At 43.5% G+C, this 22,664-nt stretch overlaps 1 protein-coding gene and 1 long non-coding RNA gene across 2 annotated transcripts in view; both read right to left on the bottom strand.

The window, feature by feature from the left end:
- LOC106701720 (BOLA class I histocompatibility antigen, alpha chain BL3-7) overlaps positions 1-22,664 on the bottom strand; it is a 117,908-nt gene that overhangs the window by 80,885 nt on the left and 14,359 nt on the right.
- Positions 6,178-15,226, bottom strand: LOC138984927 (uncharacterized). The gene is made up of 4 exons (XR_011462179.1): positions 15,102-15,226; positions 13,900-13,996; positions 6,822-7,584; positions 6,178-6,595 (listed from the first exon to the last, which is right to left on the bottom strand). It is a non-coding gene; the product is annotated as an uncharacterized lncRNA (long non-coding RNA).

Below are 22,664 nucleotides of genomic sequence, written 5' to 3'. Positions count from 1 at the left end.
CTTCTTGTCTTGAAGTTTTATTGATCTCCCGCGTAAACCAAGCTACTCAGCCTCTTTTCTCTGCTGAATTTTCCTACTGAGCTATCCTCATTCTATTACTCTTTATATCTTTGATAAAATATTTAAATAAATAGGTTGCCGACGCTGCCCCCACTTCGAATACCCTGGATCAGCCGGGGCTGGTCCCCGGCACGTGGTAAGCTCCAGCCCAGCTAGAGGATCAGAATGTACATCCTAATGTATGAGCTGAGGGTGATCCGTCAAGTGTTTACAAATGTAAGGCATTTTCATGTAATTTTTGAAAGCATTATTTACCAGCACACAAGAGAATTGAAAAGATACTCAAGCATATACAAAAATAAATAATTCATGTTCTTCCCCTCATTACCCATTCACTCAAGTCCTCTACTCAGAAACAATTGCAGTTAAAAATTTCTCATTTTTCTTTCTAGAAAAGTATACTGTTCATTAATGAATACTGTTAGATCAGTAAAAGAGCTCAGGCCATAGCCTGGGAGAAATTATTGTAAATTCACATATCTGATAAAGGACGTGTTTTAGAATATACATAGAAGTCTTCAACTCAACAAAATGAAAATAACTCTTTAAAAATAAAGTTTGAACAGACACCTCTTCTAGAAGATATAACAATGGAAATGTATATGAAAAGATGCTAAACATCTTATGTTGTTAGGAAATGTAAATTACAAAGACAGCCATGTGCATCACACCTGATGGCACATCTATAGTCCAAGAACTGGTGATGCCAAGGTTGGAGCAGCAGAAGGACGCAGAGCAGCAGAAACCCTCACTCACTGGGGGAGGAATAGGAAGCAGCGCAGCCTCGAAAAATGAGAGTCAGCAGTTTCTAAGGAAGCTACACAGAAACTCTCCATCCTGTCTACTGATCAATCTAGTATTTCTCGAATTCATTTGAAAACATATTTGCACAAACCTCTGCACACCAATGTGTATATCAGAGCGCCCCTTAAGTGTGAGCTGCACATAGTGACTTTCTTCTAAAGATCACAGGGTGAGGAGTGGGAAAGTAAAAATAGAAGTTCACACAGAAACCTGGGAAATGTACCTTAGCCAGGTGATGAAGAGAACTTATCAGTAATATCCCAGTGAACAGTGTATACCCTTGGTGACTGGAGAATGTCACTCATCTCTGTGGTCCTCTTCCCCAAAACCCTTTGCCCCAGTCAAATGGAAAGATGTTCTACTATGTCTCTGAGCAGTACTCCCCAAAACATCAAAGTCAGCAAGAACAAGAGAAGTTGGTGTGACTGTCACATCCAGAAGAGAACAAAGGAGACTAAATTCAGACTTAATATGTGTCTTTGATAGGATCTTGGGTCAGGTTAAAGGAAAACTAATGAAGTCCAAATAAATTCTGGAGTTTAGTAACACTATTAATATTGGTCATCAGCTGTGAGGAATGTATGATGGTGGTATAAAATGTCTTCACAGAGTGTGGGATATATAGTAACTGTATACTGACTTTGCTACTTGTTTGTAAATCTCAAACTATACTAAAATGAAAACACATTTTAATATCAGCTAGAAATGAACAGGAAGTGGAAGAAGCAATTATTAACTTTTCAGGATGTTTTCATCAATGAGCTTCAGACAGGAGACTGGAGAGAAAAGATGGAAACCTGAGATACAGGCAGGGCTCCAGGGCTCTCCTCTCCTCTAATCCTTGCTGTACCCTCGAGCTTGACCCCAGAGCTGCTCAGAAAGCACCTTCACCCCCTCACTGGGCCAGGACAGCCACCTCTGTCTGACTCAGACCACAATGCATCCTCTGCCTTCCCTGAGCAGAACTGGAGAGGGAACAGTGGTCGTGACCCTGTGTGGCCACAGGGCTGATGACTGGACACCTGAGCTCCCCTTTGGCCTCCTTACCAGAGACCTGCCCAGGCTCTCCTTAGGCTCCCTGCAATGGGTCAGTGCTATGCTCACAAGCTTGTGTCCATTCAGTGTCAAATTCAAAGCCTGAATTGTCACCCAAAATACACGCTGACATGGACATTTCTCTCCCCATTAAATAACCAAGGACTTTGGCCTCAGAGAGGATCAGATATCCAGGCTGTTATGCCAGGTCCAAAGTGGACCCCACAAACATACAGCATGTCCTCAAATCAAGGGATGGGACCTTGAAGCCCAAGAACTGTCACTTCATCTGACTACTCCCAGACTTATAGACTCTCCTTCTGGGGAATCAGCTCTGGAACCTCCATTCCTAGGATGCGGTAGAAGAGGGGAGGAAGAGGAGGGAGAAGAGATCCCAAAGTGCCTGTAAAGGTGGGGAGGCTCCTGGAGAAGTGCAGAGAAGCAGGAAACAATGACATTAGGGGATGGAGCCCACGGGTGTGGAGGGGGAGGAACCGGGGAGGAACCAGAGGGGAGTGGGTGGGGGAGGGTCACTGAGTGGACATGAACACGGGGAGGTGGGGTCTGTGTGGGGAGAGGCACAGGGGCTTCTGGCCTGGGTGCTGGTAGAGGCTCTATTTTCCACCAGGGTGATAAACACACAGGTGTCAGCTCTATGTTTTGCTGGTAAGCTATACTTATGTTTTCGGTATTTTTCTGAAATTACATGTATCAGTTCAGTTCAATTCAGTTCAGTTGCTCAGTCGTGTCCGACTCTTTGCAACCCCATGGACTGCAGCAAGCCAGGCCTCCTTGTCCATCACCAACTCCCGGAGTTTACTCAAACTCATATCCATTGGGGATTCCCTGGTGGCTCAGACTGTAAAGCTCTGCCCGCAATGCGGGTGACCAGGGTTCGATCCCGGGTCGGAAAGATCCCCTGGAGAAGGAAATGGCAACCCACTCCAGTACTCTTGCCTAGAAAATTCCATGGATGGAGAAGCCTGGTGGGCTACAGTCCACGGGGTCGCAAAGAGTCAGACATGACTGAGTGACTTCACTTTCACTTTCTTTCATATCCATTGAGTAGGTGATGCCATCCAACTGTCTCATCCTCTGTTGTCCCCTTCTCTTCCCACCTTTAATCTTTCCCAGCATCAGGGTCTTTTCAAATGAGTCAAATCTTTGCATCAGGTGGCCAAAATACTGGAATTTCAGCTTCAGCATCAGTCCTTCCAATGAATATTCAGGACTGATTTCCTCTAGGATTCACTGGTTGGATCTCCTTGCTGTCCAAGGGACTCTCAAGATACTTCTCCAACACCACAGTTCAAAAGCATCAATTCTTCAGTGCTTAGCTTTCTTTATAGTCCAACTCTCACATCCATGCAGGTATGCTGTGACTCAAGTACAGGTGGAAGAAGGGAAAAGAGAAAAGGAGAGAGCACAGGAGATTAAAAGAATTCTTTCTTCCAGAGAAATACCCCCACCTCAGTCCCACTCCACACACCCCTATACATGATGCTGGGAGAGGGGTGGGGCAGGGAGACTCAAGGAAGGGAGAGCCCATCCTCAGCTCACAGTCAGGGGTACTGGGACATTGTCCATTTATTTGCTAAAACAGCAGGGAGGGCTCTGTCAGAAAGACTGCCCCAACAGCTTGGGAAAAAGATCTGCCCAAGCTGGTGGCCATGAAGGTGGTTCCTGGAGATCAAAGGACAGGACCTGGAGTGGAGCCTGGAGGCCACAAGGGTGACAAGGAGATCAGGCATGAGTCTGGGGCCAGGGGTCCCCCTAACATTTTCCAGAGGCAGGAAAAGGACCTTCCGCCTCCCTAGACCTACACTTAAGGACACCAAGGGGGGTTCCCCTCCTCTCCAGGCATCACACACCTCCCACCCTTTGAAGCCTTGAAGAGTACTCTTCTGCCCTGAGTCCTAAGAGCCCAGGATCCCAGCCCCCAGCCTCTTCATCTCCTTCGTGGAACATAACAGACAGAGACCTGATGTCTGAATCCCTGAGACCTGATCCCTCCACTTTCAAATCTAACTCTGGCTCCGAGGATGACCCAGGGTTTGGAGTCAGGGGTCCCAGAGAGGGAGGCTGCCCAGGGCCCCACAGGCAGCAGCTGAGCCAGGCTTTCCAGCTGCGCAGAATCAGCCGATTCTGGAACAAAACCCGAAAAAAAAAAAAAAACAAACCCAAAACGAACAAAAGCACTGCAGGCTCTTCTTAGCCGAGGTATGTGTGGGGTCTGTGTAGGGGGAAAGTGTGAGGTGGGGAAATCCTGCCTTTCTTGGGGGTCCTGCGCCTCCGGGGGCAGTCCTCTGCTCCTCCCCCTTGCAGAGCACCCCTCCCCCAGATTTTGGTCAGAGGCAGGGACTCTGAGAGCAGCGGAATCCTTGATTTCCTAAAGCCTCTATCATTCAAATCCGAGGAGAAAATCAGCGCAGGCAGATCGGTAGAAACCCTAAAACCAAGGAAGGGCTCTGATTGGCTTCTAGAAACCGGATAGGCAATGGGAGTGAGAACTGGGAACTCGTCATGAGTATCCAGGCAGAAAGGCCCGACACAGTTTGAGAGAAGAGAAAGTGAAACTCCAGAGAGATGGGGAACCCCTCCCCCTACTCGACACTTGCCTCCCCATCCCCCAGACATCACCTTCAGAAGGTGGCTTAAGATCCCGATCGCCTTGCTCGGTGACCTGGGACTTTGCCCTGACCCTGCTACTTCCTGCCTGGAGGACCCTGTTACACTGTCTCCCTGAGTCCTGGCCCAGGGGCTGGGTAAGTCAGCAGTTGACAAAACTTGCGGTTTCAGAATCTGTCTATGGACCTAGGACCTGGGACCTCAAAGACAATACCATTTATATGGGTTACATCTGTGAACATTTACCGTGTTAGAAATATAAACAGAAATCTATTGATTCAACTATTATATTAATAACCCATTACATGAAAAGACATTTTTATGAAAAAAAAATCACCATTTTCAAAATAAAACAGTGTAGTGAGAAGTGATCTTTTCTAGATTTTACATTCTTTCAAAAGTTGACATTCTTTTCTTGTATGTCTCATTGAAAAACTGAAGACTTTGCATATCTGCTTCTGTTTTTAATCTTTTTGATTGAGTATATTAAAAAATCCAGCTTCACACAAATAGGTAACAGAAGTATCTTGAATAACATTTTCAAATAACTGTGGTTCCCACTTTGATACAACACTAAACAAGTGGTAGCAGCTTAAAGATGGCATCTTATTTTCAGTGATAACCCATAACTGCCACTGAGTATTTCCAAATCTGTTGCATACGAATATAAGGTCTGTCCTGAACATTGAGTGAATATTGTACTAATGATGATTTTTTTTTTAAGTAGTGTATTGTTTCACCAAGTTGTATAGATTTTAAAGTATTAACATTTAAGATTATCAAACAATCACATTTGTTAATATCACCACAGTTGACACTAGAGAAAATTTGTCGGTGCTGGGAAGCTGTCAAGATTAATTTTCTCATGAGAGCTTGCATTTTATCATCGGCAAAAAATAGTATCAGTTGATATTCTAGAAGGGAGAAGCTCCCATTCATTATGCCAAAATAACTAAATGTAAATAATCATAGTTTTCCTGTTCTTCATTCTCAAAGTGAAAATGGCATTCCATAAAAAAAGAAGCTAAGTCAACTCAGAATAATTATTTTCCTTGGGACATGGTACTTTAGAATATAGCAGAAGGACTTTTATGTGTACTTCCCATTTCATCTTATCAAATATTCTAAAATGTGGACTTAAGATTGGTGACTGTAGCAACTTAATAATTTTTAATACTACAACCTGGATATTTTTCAGTGAAACTTGCTTTTCTATTCTGCAACTGAATGGTGGTGAAGAATACAATAACTGCTATTGCTGTTTGGTGAAATAACCCTTATTTCTGCTAAGTTTTACCTCAGAGCAAATGTCAGCACAGTGGAAAAGGTAGGGGCTTCCCTGGTAGAGCAGTGGTTACTAATCTACCTTCCAATGATAGGGGACGTGAGTTCAGTCTCTGTTGGGGAACTAGGATCCCACGTGATGAGCCTATACACTCTAGAGCCCAGGCTCTGCAACTAGAGAAAGCCCCAATACCTCAGTGAAGACCCTGTACAGCCAAAATAAAATAAATAAACTAAAAAAAAAGGTGAATAAATTTTTGGTAATGTTATGAAAGTAGTTTTGACCCATAATTGGATCTCAGAGACTTTAAGGGTTCCATAGACCAGACTTTGAGAATTTCTGTTTGAGTAAAGCAGGAGACTACAAGCTGGTGGCTTCCCCTGTAGCTCAGTCAGTAAAGAATCTGCCTGCCATGCAGGAGACCCAGGTTCAATTCCTGTGTCGGGGAGATCCCCTGGAGAAGGAAATGGCAACCCACTTCAGTATTCTTGCCTGGAGAATCCCATGGACACAGGAACCTGGAAGGCTACAGTCCATGGGGTCTTAAGAGTTAGACACAACTTACCAACTAAACCGCCACCACCTCTTTGCCTCCTCTTCACTTCTGAGAATACCTCTTCTGGAACTGGACTCCCTGCCTCCCAAACCTTTACTTATTGGGGCTCTGCCTCTCGGCTCTTCTAAAAGAGAACTTACCCCTAGAAATTTGATGCCAGAGTGTCTCCATATAGACAGGGAGTTGGATGACAGGTGTTTCCCCTTTGGAATGGGGACAGTTTGTGCCTGAAGACAAGAGAGAGAAATTCATTCATGACCCATTTTGAATTTGTTCTTTTCCATTCAGTTCAATGACTCAGTCATGTCCGACTCTTTGCGACCCCATGGACTGCAGCAGTACATCAGGCCTCCCTGTCCATCACCAACTCCCGGAGTTTACTCAAACTCATGTCCATTGAGTCAGTGATGCCATCCAACCACCTCATCCTCTGTCGTCCCCTTCTCCTCCTACCTTCAATCTTTCCCAGTATCATGGTCTTTTCAAATGAGTCAGTTCTTCGCATCAGGTGGCCAAAGTATTGGAGTTTCAGCTTCAGAATCAGTCCTTCTAATGAATATTCAGGACTGATCTCCTTTAGAATGGACTGGTTGGATCTCCTTGCAGTCCAAGGGACTCTCAAGAGTCTTTTCCAACACCACAGTTCAAAAGCATCAATTCTTTGGGGCTCAGCTTTCTTTATAGTCCAACTCTTACATCCAAACATGACTAGTGGAAAAACAATAGTCTTGACTAGATGGACCTTTCTTGGCAAAGTAATGTCTCCCTTTTTTAATATGCTGTCTAGGTTGGTCATAAATTTTTCTTCCAAGGAGCAAGCATCGTTTAATTTCATGGCTGCAGTCACCATCTGCAGTGATTTTGGAGCCCAAAAAATAAAGTCTGACACTGTTTCCACTGTTTCCCCATCTATTTCCCATGAAGTGATGGGACTGGATGCCATGATCTTAGTTTTCTGAATGTTAAGCTTTAAGCCAACTTTTTCACTGTCCTCTTTCACTTTCATCAGGAGGCTCTTTAGTTCTTCTTCGCTTTCTGCCATAAGCGTGGTGTCATCTGCATATCTGAGATTATTGATATTTCTCCTCACAATCTTGATTCCAACTTGTGCTTTTTCCAGCCCAGTGTTTCTCATGATGTACTCAGCATATAAGTTAAATAATGAATTTGTTGATGCCAGCTTAATATTGATCCATATCCCAGATGGAAATGTGATCTGTGTGAGAAATAATATTGGCCCTTTGGTTTTAAATGGGTCTAATGCACCTTATTTGAAGCTCAATAATAGCAAAAATAATAGTGCTACTCAAAGTTCTAGGTCTGCTCAAAGTTCTAGTCTGTGACTTTCCATGAGGTGCTAGCTACTGAGCTATTGAGCACTTTAAATGTGGCTAATGTCATTGAGCAGTTGAATTTTTATTTAATTTCATTTAAATTTAAATAGCCATATGTGGCTAGGAGGCTTCCCTGGTGGCTCAGATGGTATATAATCCTCCTGCAGTGCAGGAGACCAGGGTTCCACCCCTGGGTTGGGAAGATCCCCTGGAGAACAGAATAGCTACTCACTTCAGTAATTTTGCCTGGAAAATTCCAAAGACAGAGGAGCCTGGTGGGCTACAGTACATGGGGTCACAAAGAGTTGGACATGCCTGAGTGACTTACACACACACAGACGTGCCTAGTAGCTGCCATATTTGACAGAACATATCTAAGTGTTTTAGTTTTCATTCTCCTGAGATACTGTATAACTCACAGATTGAAGTACACTGAAATTATCTTTATACATTTATTTTTGTGGGTCTTAGAATCACCTTAAAGTACAGAAGTCCAGAAAATTTAATCTGCCTGCAATACAGGAGACCTGGGTTCCATTTCTAGGTTGGAAAGATCCCCTGGAGAAGGGAACGGCTACTCACTCCAGTAATCTTGACTGGAGAATTCCAAGGACAGAGGAGCCTGGCAGGCTATAGCCCAGAGGGTTGCAAAGAGTTGGATATGATAGAGCGACTAATGCTTTCATGTTCTTTAACATCTAGAGTGCACAGACATTAACCAAAATATAATCTATAACTTCAAGTTCATCAGTTTTCAAAAACACCCATCATTGGAGCCAATTTTGGTCTATATTACATTGAGACTCTTGATGCCGTTTTTGCTAACCTGGTAAACATAAACAAGCACTTATGTCTTCACATAGCCATGAGAAAGTACTTATTGAATACCCCATTATAAAATACCCTGTAGGTCCTACATAATTATGAAATACAAAGCAGAAGATGTAAACCCTAGCATTCCACCACCGTAGAATTCTTTACCTGTTATTCCTCCCTGTAGTGTGTGTAAAGTGGTACCTGCCCCCAGTTTCAGCTTTTTGTTTCCTTTCACCCTTGGACACCATCCTCCTCATAGTCTCTACTTAAATGAAAATATACATAGAATTTTCACAGTTGTAGAATGAAGAATTTTCTAAGCCCAACCCAAAGATAAAAAAATAACCCACCAAGAAAAAATAAACTTTCTATGGCAACTACAAACTCACAACCACGCAAACACATGTGCATAATCAAATTCAAAGACACATAACAAATCCGACAGACAAAAGGTTAGTATATGTCGATATTTTTCAGCCAGAGACTGCCAGGTACATGCCTAGTTGAACACATTGTGTTTACTGCTGATACAGCAAAGGAGGGCACTCATCGTGGGAAATCATAGGGCATTTTAGAATTAAAGTATAAGAAAGAATGTGTTATTGTGGAATTTGGGCTTTGGTTGGATAAAAGAAAGGTTTACTCTAAATTGAATATTGCCAGGAAGCATGGTCAGTTACATGACTGGGTGTCCTAATCAGTCATATCTATAAGGACAGATGAGAGCAAGGGTAAAGCAGCAGTTGGTAAAGGAGCTGCCATCACTCATGTTACCCAGGACGGGATGTTCAGTACTTTGTGAGTTGCACTGTACCCTGTGTTCTCTGCCCTTAAACAAAATTATGTATAGTCTTGTCTTGTTTTGTGTCACTTTATTATGGTTTCAGTGTATCTTTTTTTGATATTGGTATTGTATAAAATAGTTTATTCCAAAGAGAATTACATGGCCTAGCTGTGAGCACCAGGCTAGCTTCAAATAACCCTGAGGTCTAGCTCAGGAGGCTGATTTTTCTTCTTCCTTAAATTCAATATTTTAAAATTCTTACATTGCAAGTGAAAAATAAAATTATAAGCAAACAATTTGGAAAAGAAGAAATGCAAATACCAAATAATTTATTATTAATAAATGGGGAAAATGAGACTATGAAAAGAAAAGTGGAAACAAAAATTAAAATCTGTCAGCTTGGCAAAGATGAAAGGAAGATAAAGGCTAGGAACTTTAGTGGGTCTCCTTGGGAAAGTCACTGGAGAAGGAAATGGCAACCCACTCCAGTGTTCTTACCTGGAGAATCCCAGGGACGGGGGAGCCTGGTGGGCTGCGGTCTATGGGGTCACACAGAGTCGGACACGACTGAAGTGACTTAGCAGTTGGGAAAGTCAAGGGAGGGCAGGGTAAACAGATTAGGATTGGCTGGTATGAATAATTTCAGCAGGCTTTGGGTTAGAGGTACTCTTTAGTTGTCTGGTACCTGGCCCTGGGATCATTGGTGGTGGTGGTGGTTTAGTTGCTGAGTCATGTCTGACTCTTGCAACCCTGGCATCTGTAGCCTGCCAAAGGCTCCTCTGTCCATAGGATTTCCCAGGCAAGAATCCTGGGGTGGATTGATCAAACCTGGGGCTCCTGCGTTGCAGGTGGATTCTTTACTGACTGAGCCATCAGGGTAGCCCCCAGGTCACAGAGGCAGAAGAATACTGCCTCTTGGGGTCCAAGGCCAAACAGGGGATGGAGGGCTCTGGATTGGTTAGTTTGCATATCAAAGGCTTGCTCCTGCCAGGGGAAAGCAATCTCTCCTCAGTGAGAAAGGTGTTTTTAAAAATTAATTAATTTTTATCTTTCACCTGGGTCTTCATTGCTGCACGTGGGCTTTCTCTGCTTTCAGAGAGCTAGAGGGCTACTCTCTAGCTGCAGTGCACTGGCCTCTCACTGTCATGGCTTCTTGTGTTGCAGAGCACAGGCTCTGGGCCCAGGCGCTTCAGTAGGTGCAGCACATGGGGTCAATTGCTCTGTGGCATGTGAAATCTTTCTGGATCAGGGATCATAACACATGTTCCCTGCATTGGCAGGGGGATGCTACCCACTGTACCACCAAGGAAGTCTCTCAACAAAACATTCTTAAACACTGAGCTATCAGAGCAAATTTTTCCCACATCTTGAGCCCAGGAGTTTAAGTATGGGAAGTTCTTTGGCACCTAGCCTCTGTTCCCATGCCTTGAGAATGCTGGCTTACATGAGTCTTGAGAGACCATGTCTTATTACAGAAGCTGAAAACATACTTCCCTAACCTTTTGTTGTTGTTGCTGGGGCACAGGCAGGCATCCTATACTCTGGCAATCTGGTGCACTTATGCCAGATTTTGATTTAGGAGTTAGTTCCATGAAGAACTAGGGCCTGTTCCAGCCACTAATTTCCTGAGCCCGTTCCCTCCTCAACTCTTCATTCTCATTTCTCTATCCAGGAGAAATATACTCATCAGTTGGGTCTGAATCCACTGGGATAGCTACTGCCAAACACACCTCTGGCTCCATTCCCATCTATAGTAATTACTTCTTCATCCTCTGCCTCCCACCAGATCATATCCACTCTCCATTCGCTTGGACTCATGCATGTGTCTGTTTATATGCTGACAATCCCTATGATCCTCTCAAGTCCTGCTGACTCCTCCACCTCCTCCCCCTCTCACTCCAGCTCCCAGCTCTCTGGGTGTCATTGGATCCACCTCCAGAATTTGCAAGCAGGCAGGCACATGTATCCCTCTCTCTTTGCACTCCACAATCCCTAGTAATGTTTAACAAAGTTCCTGTTTTCTAAAATTAGCCAAATTTGTTTTCTGCTGTTTATAGGTAAGACTGCTAATTTAATATTAAGCTAAGTATCTATTTGTACCATCTCAAAACACAGCTGACATAAAATTTACTTCAGAACCAAATGATTTCCAAAAACTCACATACACCTGAACCTCACGTGGCTTCCTCTGGCCCCTTCCTATTGCAAAAATTATTGGAACACAGCAGATAAAGGAATTCTCACACCAGATACCTCAAATCTCATAGCATATCAAATGTGAAACAGGTATGAATTGCCAAATATTTACTGTTTCCTTGGCTGTTTAGAAGGATGACAGGAGAAATTGTGGGGCAGAAAAGGTGCTTTAGAAATATCGGTATGGATGTTGTCATCAATTACTATTTGTGGCAGGGGCTGAAATTCTATGTACAGTCACTCATTCTCATACATTTGTCTCGGCAGCAGATGAAGAACCAAATCAAAGGCAACAAAAGTGATTAATTAATAGTTAACACATTTTAATAAGTACTTTAAAGACACTCCAACCATTCCCCTTAGAGAAAGAAGATCATCTAGAGTGAAGTCTTCAGGCAGAGACAAAGCAGTGAGGACAACAGAGACTCCTAACTCTGCCAGTTTGCATAGGGCAGGTCATCTGAGTGAAAAAAAATATAAAAGCAGGACCATCCAGCTGAGGCAGAGCTGGGACTGATGAAAAGGAACAAAGGGTGAATGACAAAAGCTGGGGCTGTGCCGGGAGGTCTTCTCTCAGGGTCTCAGTGTGAGTTTGGACCTCCTAAAGTAGAGCTGCCACTGGAAAGGGCTGTAGCACGGTTTCTCCCAGTGAAGGCAGATGAGAATTGTCACAGATGAACTCTTTGTTCTGGAGACAAAGAAAGGGAACCTTCCCACCATCATGATCCAGAATGACTCCAATCTGCCGGGGGCAGTAGGACAGGATTTGGAAGGGCCCTGGGCTGGTGCATATAGACACCCCAGCTGAGGACAGCTGCAGAGCCCAGATCCCTCCTTGGGGTGAAGTTGAGAAATCCCCTTCTCACCACTGACTGTCTTGCCACCCCCACCAGGCAGAATTTTGGCCATATTCCATTTTCCTGAAACCATTTCTCCTCCAACTCCTCATTCTCCCCTCCATATCCAGGAGAATGATACCCATCAGTGATGCCTGTAAATCCACCAAGATCTCTACTGCCAAACACACCTCTGCTTCCAGCCCTGTATCTCCTGTTTCTTCTTCCTCCTCTGCTTCCCACCAGATCCTGTCCACTTTCACTTCCCAGTACACTTTGCCCCATGTGAAGCCCTTACTGCCCAGCACCCCGAGCTCCAGATCAAATCTCTGACCACGCTGGCATTTGTTCATCCACAAGCCAGTGAACATCATACTCTTCCCATCTGGAGACACTGAGAGGTAGCCATTGGCTGTCTGGGAATTCAGGATGATCCTCACTGTGGGGACAAGGAGACAAAGGTGTGGCCTCACAAAAGATATAAATGAGATTTGTCCCATAGGTTCTGGGCCTTTATGACAACGGTGGGAGGCTCCTCAGGGGACCAGGACAAAGACTGCTTTTGACCTTGTGTTCAGACTATTAGCAACCATATCTAGAGAGTGTTAAGAACATAGAAAATTCAAGGCCTCAGGCAGTGCCATGAGACTTGAGAGGGAAAATGATAAGGCCTGAGACCACTTCAGTTTAATTCAGTCGCTCAGTCATGTCTGACTCTTTGTGACCCCATGAACCACAGCATGCCAGGCCTCCCTGTCCATCACCAACTCCCGGAGTTCACTCAGACTCATGTCCATCGAGTCAGTGATGCCATCCAGCCATCTCATCCTCTGTTGTCCCCTTTTCCTCCTGCCCCCAATCCCTCCCAGCATCAGAGTCTTTTCCAATGAGTCAACTCTTCACATGAGGTGGTCAAAGTACTGGAGTTTCAGCTTTACCATCATTCCCTCCAAAGAAATCCCAGGGCTGATCTCCTTCAGAATGGACTGGTTGGATCTCCTTGCAGTCCAAGGGACTCTCAAGAGTCTTCTCCAACACCACAGTTCAAAAGCATCAATTCCTCAGCACTCAGCTTTCTTCACAGTCCAACTCTCACATCCACACATGACCACAGGAAAAACCATAGCCTTGACTAGATGGACCTTTGTTGGCAAAGTAATGTCTCTGCTTTTGAATATGCTGTCTAGGTTGGTCATAACTTTCTTCCAAGGAGTAAGCATCTTTTAATTTCATGGCTGCAGTCACCATCTGCAGTGATTTTGGAGCCCCCCAAAATAAAGTCTGCTACTGTTTCCACTGTTTCCCCGTCTATTTGCCATGAAGTGATGGGACCAGATGCCATGATCTTCAATTTCTGAATGTTGAGCTTTAAGCCAACTTTTTCATTCTCACTTTCACTTTCATCAAGAGGCTTTTGAGTTCCTCTTCACTTTCTGCCATAAGGGTGGTGTCATCTGCATATCTGGGATCGCTGTAGCTGGGCAAATCTGATTTTGAAATCAGGATAAAGAATTTGGATACATTAGTTACACAAAGACCTTCCTTTTTAAAACAGAATTGCTGACCTTGAGTAATGGACCTTCACAGGAAAGCTGCAAACTTCAGCCACTATCCCCTCCAGATACTCACTTGTCTTATATTCCAGATCCCTCATCAATTTTCCTAGAATAAAAGAAAAAAGGACAATTCTTTCTTGTTTTTTTTTTTTTTTTCTTTAGCCACACTGCTTGACTTGTGGGAAGTCCAGCGTTGAACCCAGGCTGATGGCAGTGAAAGCACGGAGTCCTACCCACTGGACCACCAGGGAATTCCCAACAAGAAGCAATTTTAACACCACAGCTTCTAGGTCAAGTTCTCTTACATGGGCTCATATAACTTTAAATGATGACAGGGCACCATGAAAGTTCAAGTGAATTCGAGAAAGCAATTCGGGAGACACCCAGACCTGTGCAGTCTAAACTGGTTCTTGTAAGCATATATACCAACAAGTGCTGAACCCACCTGCTGCTTCATTAAAGAGTACCTTTGGGCACACCACCTGTTGTTAAACTAAGTCTGAAACTTCTAGTCCTAAACCACACTGTTTCTCTCCACTTTCACAGATACCTCTTTGAGATTCATTCTCCCAGTATTCTTTAAATTGTTAAAAAAATTTTTATTGTGGTAAAAGCACATGACATTTACCATCTTTACTATTTTTAAATGTATAGTTCGTTAATGTTTAGTTCAGTTCAGTCACTCAGTCATGTCTGCCTCTTTGCAGTCCTATGGACTGCAGCACACCAGGCCTCCCTGTCCATCACCAACTCCCGGAGCTTGCTCAAACTCATGGCCATCGAGTTGGTGATGCCGTCCAGCCATCTCATCCTCTCTTGTCCCCTTCTCCTCCTGCCTTCAGTCTTTCCCAGCATCAGGGTCTTTTCCAGTGAGTCAGTTAATCATTAATCATTAATGTTGCTGCTGCTGCTGCTGCTAAGTCACTTCAGTCGTGTCCGACTCTTAGCGACCTCATGGACTGCAGCCTACGAGGCTCCTCTGTCTATGGGATTTCCTAGGTTAAATAACTATGCAATTGATTTCCAGAACTTTTCCATTTTGAAAAATTGAAACTCTGTACCCATTAAACAGCAGCTCCTCATTTCCCCCTCCTCTCTAACCTGGCAACCGCTAATCATTTTCTGTTCCTATGGATTTGACTGCTTGAGAGACCTCATATACAGGGAATCATATATTACTTGTCTCTTTGTGACTGGCTCCTTTCACTTACCCTAATGTCCTCGAGGTTCATCCATGATATAGTACGCGGCATGATTTCCTTCCTTTTTCAGGTTGGATAGTATTCCAGTGTCTGCATCTGCCGCATTCTGTTTCTCCATTCATCCATCGATGGGCATGTGGGCTGTTCCTGCATCCCATCGGGGGTGAATAATGCTGCTATGAACCTGAGAGTGCGAAGATCTCTTTGAGATTAAAATTCTCTTTTAATTCTTTAGGAAGTGGGAATGCTGGACCATATGGTAACCATATTTTTAATTTTTTGAGGAAATGCCTCACTTGTACTCTGAGTGTTTTGAGACACTCTCCCAATATTCTTTTTACCTCACTGTTAGATATGAAATATCTTTTTACCATCTGGAGACCTCTGGCTGTGACTGTATTTTAGTCTAGGTTCCATTCTTAGATTATCATGTGGTGAGGATGAGATGGCTGGATGGCATCGCTGACTGGATGGACGTGAGTCTCAGTGAACTCCGGGAGTTGGTGATGAACAGGGAGGCCTGGCGTGCTGCGATTCATGGGGTCGCAAAGAGTCGGACACGACTGAGCGATTGATCTAATCTGATCTGATCTGATCTTGGACTTAGATTCCCTCTCCAGCGTCCCTGCCTGGTGTGAATGACACACAAAGAGCAAGGAACTCTGAGAAGTCACAGCCACGCTCACAACCTAAGGACACATTATAGAGAAAGAAAGAAGGTTTCTAGGTTCAGAACCCCCTCCTTTATGATTGACTTCTCTGAGTCCTTTCTCTGAAGAAAGAAGTATATCTGAAAATTCTTCTGCCTGATTTTTGATTGCAGGACTGATCATCTTTTCAACCCAGAACTTCTTCCAGGGTAGCCAGAGTAATGACGTCACAGTGAGAACTCCTGAGAGAAAGGTGTGATTTCCCACCATCACCTCCTGCACATGCGCACGAGCACTAACAGTAGCCCAAAGACGCAGAGAGGACAAGATGGCTTCCAAGTGGTCGCTTTCAAGGTCAGAGTCAAAGAGTAGAATATGGAGTTCTGAAGAAACGGTCATGATCCAAGGATTCTCTCCCCGCCAATATGTCATTTATAGACAGTATTCAAAAAGAAAGAAAGGCATTTTCCTCCTTTGAAACTCTTTGAAACATGCTACTAATACTACAAGCTCTAAAGAAATTACCTGAGGATATGAACTAGACAAATTAAAATTAAATTTTAAAAGCATTAAATTTAAAATTAAGGTATAGCTAGGCAGATATATAAACTAAACCCAAAATGAAAGAAGTCTGTGGTTTTGATCTTATTATCAAAAAGTATTAGATTCAAGGCAAAAAAAATTTATTAATGAAACAGTGGCTATTTTACGGTACTAAAGATTATAATCATCAATTAGGATATAACTCACCTTAAGAATCATACAGGGACAAAACATCAAAGTATAAAAAGCAATATGTGTGCAGCCAAGTCGCTTCAGTCGTCTTACTCTTTGCCACCCTATCAACAGTAGCCTGCCAGGCTCTTCTGTCATGGGATTCTCCAAGCAAGAATACTGGAGTGGATTTACATGCCCTCCTCCAGGGAGAAGGACTCTTCCTGACCCAGGGATTGACCCTGCATCTCTATGTCTTCTACATTGCCAGGTGGGTTCTTTACCACTAGTGCAACCTGGAAAGACCTAATATATATATATTAGATCTATATAGTGTCTTTTTAGAGATGAGTTTTTGCCCATAGTGTACTCTCACTATCAGAATACAAGAAAAATGGGCAAAAACTCATTGCTAAAAGGAAACTTTGGGTGACTTTTTTCTAGTCTATGACATATCAAAAAGTCAAAAAGTCAGCATCAACACAAAATACCTAAATGATGTAATTACTAAGGAAAACCTCGTGGACATGTATCAAATTCTATTCCAAAGACAGAGAGAATGTAGCTTCTTTTTGAATATTTGGAACTGTCCAAAAATTCACAACATACAATACAGAAAGCCTCAATAAAGTCCAAAATAGTGAATTGGCAGCAAACTCATCTAATCCCAAGATTTAAAAACTGTGAAACATAAGAGTATTAGAAACTGTCCTCTTGCCCCCACTGGCACCACTGACAGAAGAAGAAAAAGATGAGGAGAGTCTCTGAAGAGGCTCTTACCTGGAAGGGAAGGTTACACAGAGTCTCACCTCCTTGTCCTGGTCCTGCTTACCTGTGCTGGATCCCGTCACCTGCTGCCTACAGGACCGTCCTGGCATCGGGCTGGTTACAGACAAACCATCAGTCTTGGTCTTTGGAGTCAATGCTGCTCAGCAAGGTCTTGCCTCAGCCCTCCCTGGTTTGTTACCACTGACCCTCCAGAGCACACCTGACCCCCACACACCAGCCCTGAGGAGGGGGGTCACAGTAAGTTTTGGACCACGTGGGCCAAGGTCTTCTCTCCAATCCTCAGCTCACTTCCCACACAAGGACAACACAGATTAGCAGGGTTCCAGGGAAGTCATGGACTGACACTGACCCTCATCAGGGTGAGAGGTTTAGGTCACCAGAGCATAGACCTCAGTTTTCTTCCTGTCCCCAGCAGGGGGCGCTACTCCTGACACACAGGAGGTTCTCCATCAGTTCCCTCCCTCCTGGAAGCTATTTTCCAACAACTATAGACTGTGTTGCATTTACATGTCATTCCACCCCACTGTGAATCCCTTGGTGTGTCACTCACTGAGACCCAGTACAGAGCCTGACATCTAGTAACCACATAACAAATGATGAGCAAATCAGTGTGGGATTTTCTTCAACTAATACATACATAAAGTCTAAAATATTTTTATGACATAAAGGGTTACAGTGAAAAGTAAATTTCTCCTCCATCCCATCCAAAATCTTTCCACATTCCCTCCCTGGACAAGGTAAGTGTTACAGTTTAGACAGTATTCTAGAGACAGAGTCCATTTTGTAAGATGGTATTTTGCATACATTCTATCTACAACTTTGTTATCAATTAGCAATATATTCTGAGACTATTCTATTTTTAAAAATACAAATCTAATTCAGTTTAAGATATTGATAATAATGATTCTCCACTGCTGATTTTAAACATTTAAATATAGGAATAATCCTCCATCTTCCACAATAATAGAATTTTTTCCTAGACAAAGTCATCCAGATTTAAAATATACTCATTCTCCAATCTCCCTGAGGCTGCTTGTCCTCACGAATAATTTCTGGCCAGTATGATGAAGCAAATGTAAATTTTTGAATTTTGATCTTCAAGGGAAGAAACTTTTCCTCCTTCCCTGCTTTCCCTGGTTGCTCCCAAACCATGAACGTGGTCTTAGGTCCTCGGTCCATGCCAACAAGGGCAACGTCCCAGGGAGAACAGAGAGGAAAGGTCCCAGGGACCTGGATGCCTGGACAACCTCGTGTTGCAGGGCCGCCCTAAGGTTAAGATGTTTGTTGCTCAGTCGTGTCTGACTCTTTGCGACCCCATGAACTGTACCCTTCCAGTCTCTTCTGTCCATGGGATTCTTCAGGCAAGAATAATTGAGTGGGTTACCATGTCCTTCTCCAGGGGATCTTCCCAACTCAGGGATTGAACCCCAGTCTCCCACCTTGAGTGGTGTTCTCTCTACCATCTGAGCCACCAGGAAGCCCAAGCAGCCCTGCAGCCACTCTAGCAGCCCTGGAACTCCCTGCCTCACTGTCCTGGGAGACACACACCAGCTTCCTTCCTGTGAGACCAGTGTTACTTGGGTTCTGCTGCACACAGTGAATTAATACATATCAGGAGAACAGGATTCCCAGGAGTGTGAGTTCATGATGGTCTGTTGTGAGATGAGCAGAGATGTATTTACAGTGTCACCCCTGGCTCCTGGGACATTACTGTGAGCTGGAGGAAGGAAGAGCTGGGCTGGGGGTGGGGGGCAGCACAGGGAGCCTGGAGATGTTACCTTCCTCTTCTTCCCAGCCGTGGGGTTTGACAGGGGAGGGTTTGGTCACCAGGTATCCATTTGGGGGCATTTCTCTCTTCACTTTCCTTCCTGTCCTCTTTACAGACAATTTCCTTCACATTCCAGACAGGATGAGAATCTGCTGGTGGTCTCTTCCTCCTTGTCCTCCTGTCTGAGGGCAGGGACTGCAGAGGCTGAGACCTAGAGGAGGAACTTCTCAGGCAGGACAGGAATGCAGGTCACTCATCCTCCTTCTGAAATCTCTGCTTCCCCAGCCTGGCCTGGACAGCCAGTTCTTAAGACAGCTGAATCCCCAGTATTGAGGCCATGGAAAATAAAATAATGTCCATCCATGGGTCCCTCATATTTTCCCCCATAATCCCAAAATGTACATTTATTAATCTCTTAATTGTTACCAGAGAGTCACTAGTCCAGCTGATGTTCCTAAAGTGAGTATTATACAGGGGCATGCCTACCAGAGGAGGGAACACTGGGAGCACCTTAGATCTGCCAACCACAGGATGACTTTGGGATCATCTGGCTTCTCACAGAACTGAGGGTAGGAATGCAGAGACTTAAATAAGTAGAGAGTTCAAGTCCAAGGATTTGGAACTCACTCCACAGGTATCCAGATCAAAATTATGTTCCAAAAATACTAGTGCAATCTTCCAGGTTATTTGGAATTAAAGGACAGAACTTTGTAGGTAAAAACATAAAGGTAGGAAATGAAGAGAAAGTAGCCAGCCAGGCTGAGAGTTACAGTTGTCTCATCATCACTGGCAGCTATGGTTCTGCAAGAACCACAGTGGTGAGTTAACTGCTATATGATGTGATCACCATGCTTGCATCCTGTAAGTCTTTGAGGATGACATTAATTTCTTTCATTATCCCCAGGACACAATATTGCTTTTAATACTCTGTCTTGGCTGAGCTTTGAAGGCTTTTTCAGGGTCTTCCACTAAACTTTTCTTACTAAAAGTTTTTTTACTCCACACACACACACACACACACACACACACACAAATCAACATGCGGGTTCTTGCCAACTCTAAATATGTCTATAGCTGTGACTCTAGGTGGAAAAATTGCCACCAAGAGAATGTGTAGATGCAGTGAAGCTGTGAGATATATTTGGCCCTAAGACAGGATGCTCATTATTTTCTGTTCCCCATATGCCTCACTTATACTGGGGATTCGTGATTGCAGGCAGGTATCAGGGTCAAATCTGATTTGTATCCATAGACCTAGAAGGATCCAGATTTTCCCTTTCATCAGTGAGTGAAATAAGAACAATGGCCATTGGCACCCACAAGGAATGATGTGGGGAATTACTGTTTGAACACAACTGCTCCGTATTGCAGGGTATGTCCTCAGGGTGCTTAGGTTCTCTTCAGCAAGTGAGTTCTGGGTGTGAGAATTGGCTCAGGTTTGGAAACTAGATAAGGGATGGGAACTTTCTGTTAGGCAGCTGACCTCAGCCTTCAACTCATTCATTTTGGTCTATTAATATAATACTAAGCAACACTCTTGTTGCCTGTCCATCTACCTTGCCTCTAGAAACATCATGATCTATTAATCATTTCCATAAACCCCTTACAGTTAGAATATCCTGCTTCTATCCTGACATTGTTGGTTAACTCAAAAGTTTGGTCCTTGTTTCTGCCTTGCTGTCACCTCTTCCCCTGCTTTCTGGGATCCTATTATCCCCACTGCTGCTGTAGTCCTATCTCCTAGATCAGCTCTGCCTACACAGGACAGCGAGGTTAATACTGCTCACTTGTTCATTCCCTATTGCCTGATAAACACTTTGCTTTTGGAAATATTTACCCGGGTTTTTTTTTTTTTTCCAGTTTTGTTTTTATACCAGCATGCCCACTGCTCTGAGTTTTTTGGTAACTTTCTGTACAATTGCCATAGTGGTTCAGGCATCAATGCTTCGTTTAACGTGAGCCATAGTACTTGTTGTGGCAGAGGGGTTGAAGTGAAGCTATGAGCCATGCTGTGTAGGGCCACCCAAGATGGATGGGTCACTGTGGAGACTTCTGACAAAAACGTGATCCACTGGAAAAGGAAATGGCAAGCCACCCCAGTATACTTGCTATGAGAACGTCATGAACTGTATTAAAAGACAAAAGGTATGACAAGGAAAGATGAGTCCCCCAGGTTGGAAGGTGTCCAATATACTACAGGGGAAGAGTGGAGACCTACTAAGAGCCCTGGAAAGAGTGAAGCGGCTGGGCCAAATCGGAAGTGATGCTCAGTTGTGGATGTGTCAGGGGATGAAAATAAAATCTGATGCTGCAAAGAACAGTATTGCATAGGAACCTGAAATATCAGGTCTAAGAATCAAGGTAAATTGGACACGGTCAAGCAGGAGATGGTAAGAATAAATATCAACATCTTAGGAATCAGTGAACTTAAATGGAAAATCCCATGGACGGAGGAACAAATTTAATTCAAATGACACCAATTATATCTACTACTGCAGGAGGGGTAAGAATAAACATCAACATCTTAGGAATCAGAGAACTTAAATGGACAGGAATGTTCAAATTTATCAATGAATTACAAAGAATCCCACAGAAGTAATGGAGTAGTTCTCATTATCAACTAAAAGAGTCTGAAATGCAGTAATTGGGAGCAACCTCAAAAATGACAAAATGATCTCAGTTCATTTCCAAGACAAGCCATTCAACATCATGGTAATCCAAGTCTATGCCCCTACTGTTGATGCTGAAGAACCTGACGTTGATCAGTTCTATAAAGACTTAGAAGACATCCTAGAACTAACACCAAAAAAAAAAAAAATGTATTCATCATTGGGCATTGGAATGCAAAAGTAGGAAGTCAAGGGTCACCTGGAGTAACAGGCAGGTTTGGCCTTGGGGTACAAAATGAACCAGGGCAAAAGGCTAACTGAATTATACCAAGAGAATTCACTGGTCATAGCAAACACCTTTCCTTCAACACACAAGAGATGACTTTACACATGGACATCACCAAATGGTCAAACAAATCAGATTATATTCCTTGTAGTTGAAGATGGAGAAACTGTATACAGTCAGCAAAAACAAGACCTGGAGCTGACTGTGGCTCAGATAATCATCTTCTTATAGCAAAATTCAGGCTTAAGCCACAGAAAGCAGGGAAAACCACTAGGCCAGTCAGACATGACTTAAATCAAATCCCCTATAAATATGCAGTGGAGGTGATGAATAGATTCAAGGGATTAGATCTAGTAAACAGTGTGCCTGAAGAACTATGGACAGAGGTCTGTAATACAGTTCAGGAGCAGTAACAAAATCATCCCAAGGAAAAAGAAAATCAAGAAGGCAAATGGTTATCTGAGGATTCTTTACAAATAGTTGAAGAAAGAAGTGAAAAGCAAGGGAGAAAGGGAAAGATACACCCAACTAAATGCAGAGTCCCAAAGAATAACAAGGAGAGACAAGAAGGCCTTCTTCAATGAACAATGCTTAAAAATAGAGGAAAACAACAGAAGGGGAAAGACTAGAGATCTCTTCAGAAAAATTTGAAATATCAAGGGAACATTTTCCCCAAAGATGGGCACAATAAAAGAGAGAAATGGACTGAGACCTAGTGGAAGCAGAAGAGACCAAAAAGAGATGGAAAGAATACAG

Source organism: Bos mutus, chromosome 23, assembly GCF_027580195.1.
Source record: "Bos mutus isolate GX-2022 chromosome 23, NWIPB_WYAK_1.1, whole genome shotgun sequence".
Classification (NCBI taxonomy): domain Eukaryota; kingdom Metazoa; phylum Chordata; class Mammalia; order Artiodactyla; family Bovidae; genus Bos; species Bos mutus.
This window is presented reverse-complemented; position numbering and strand designations above follow the sequence as displayed.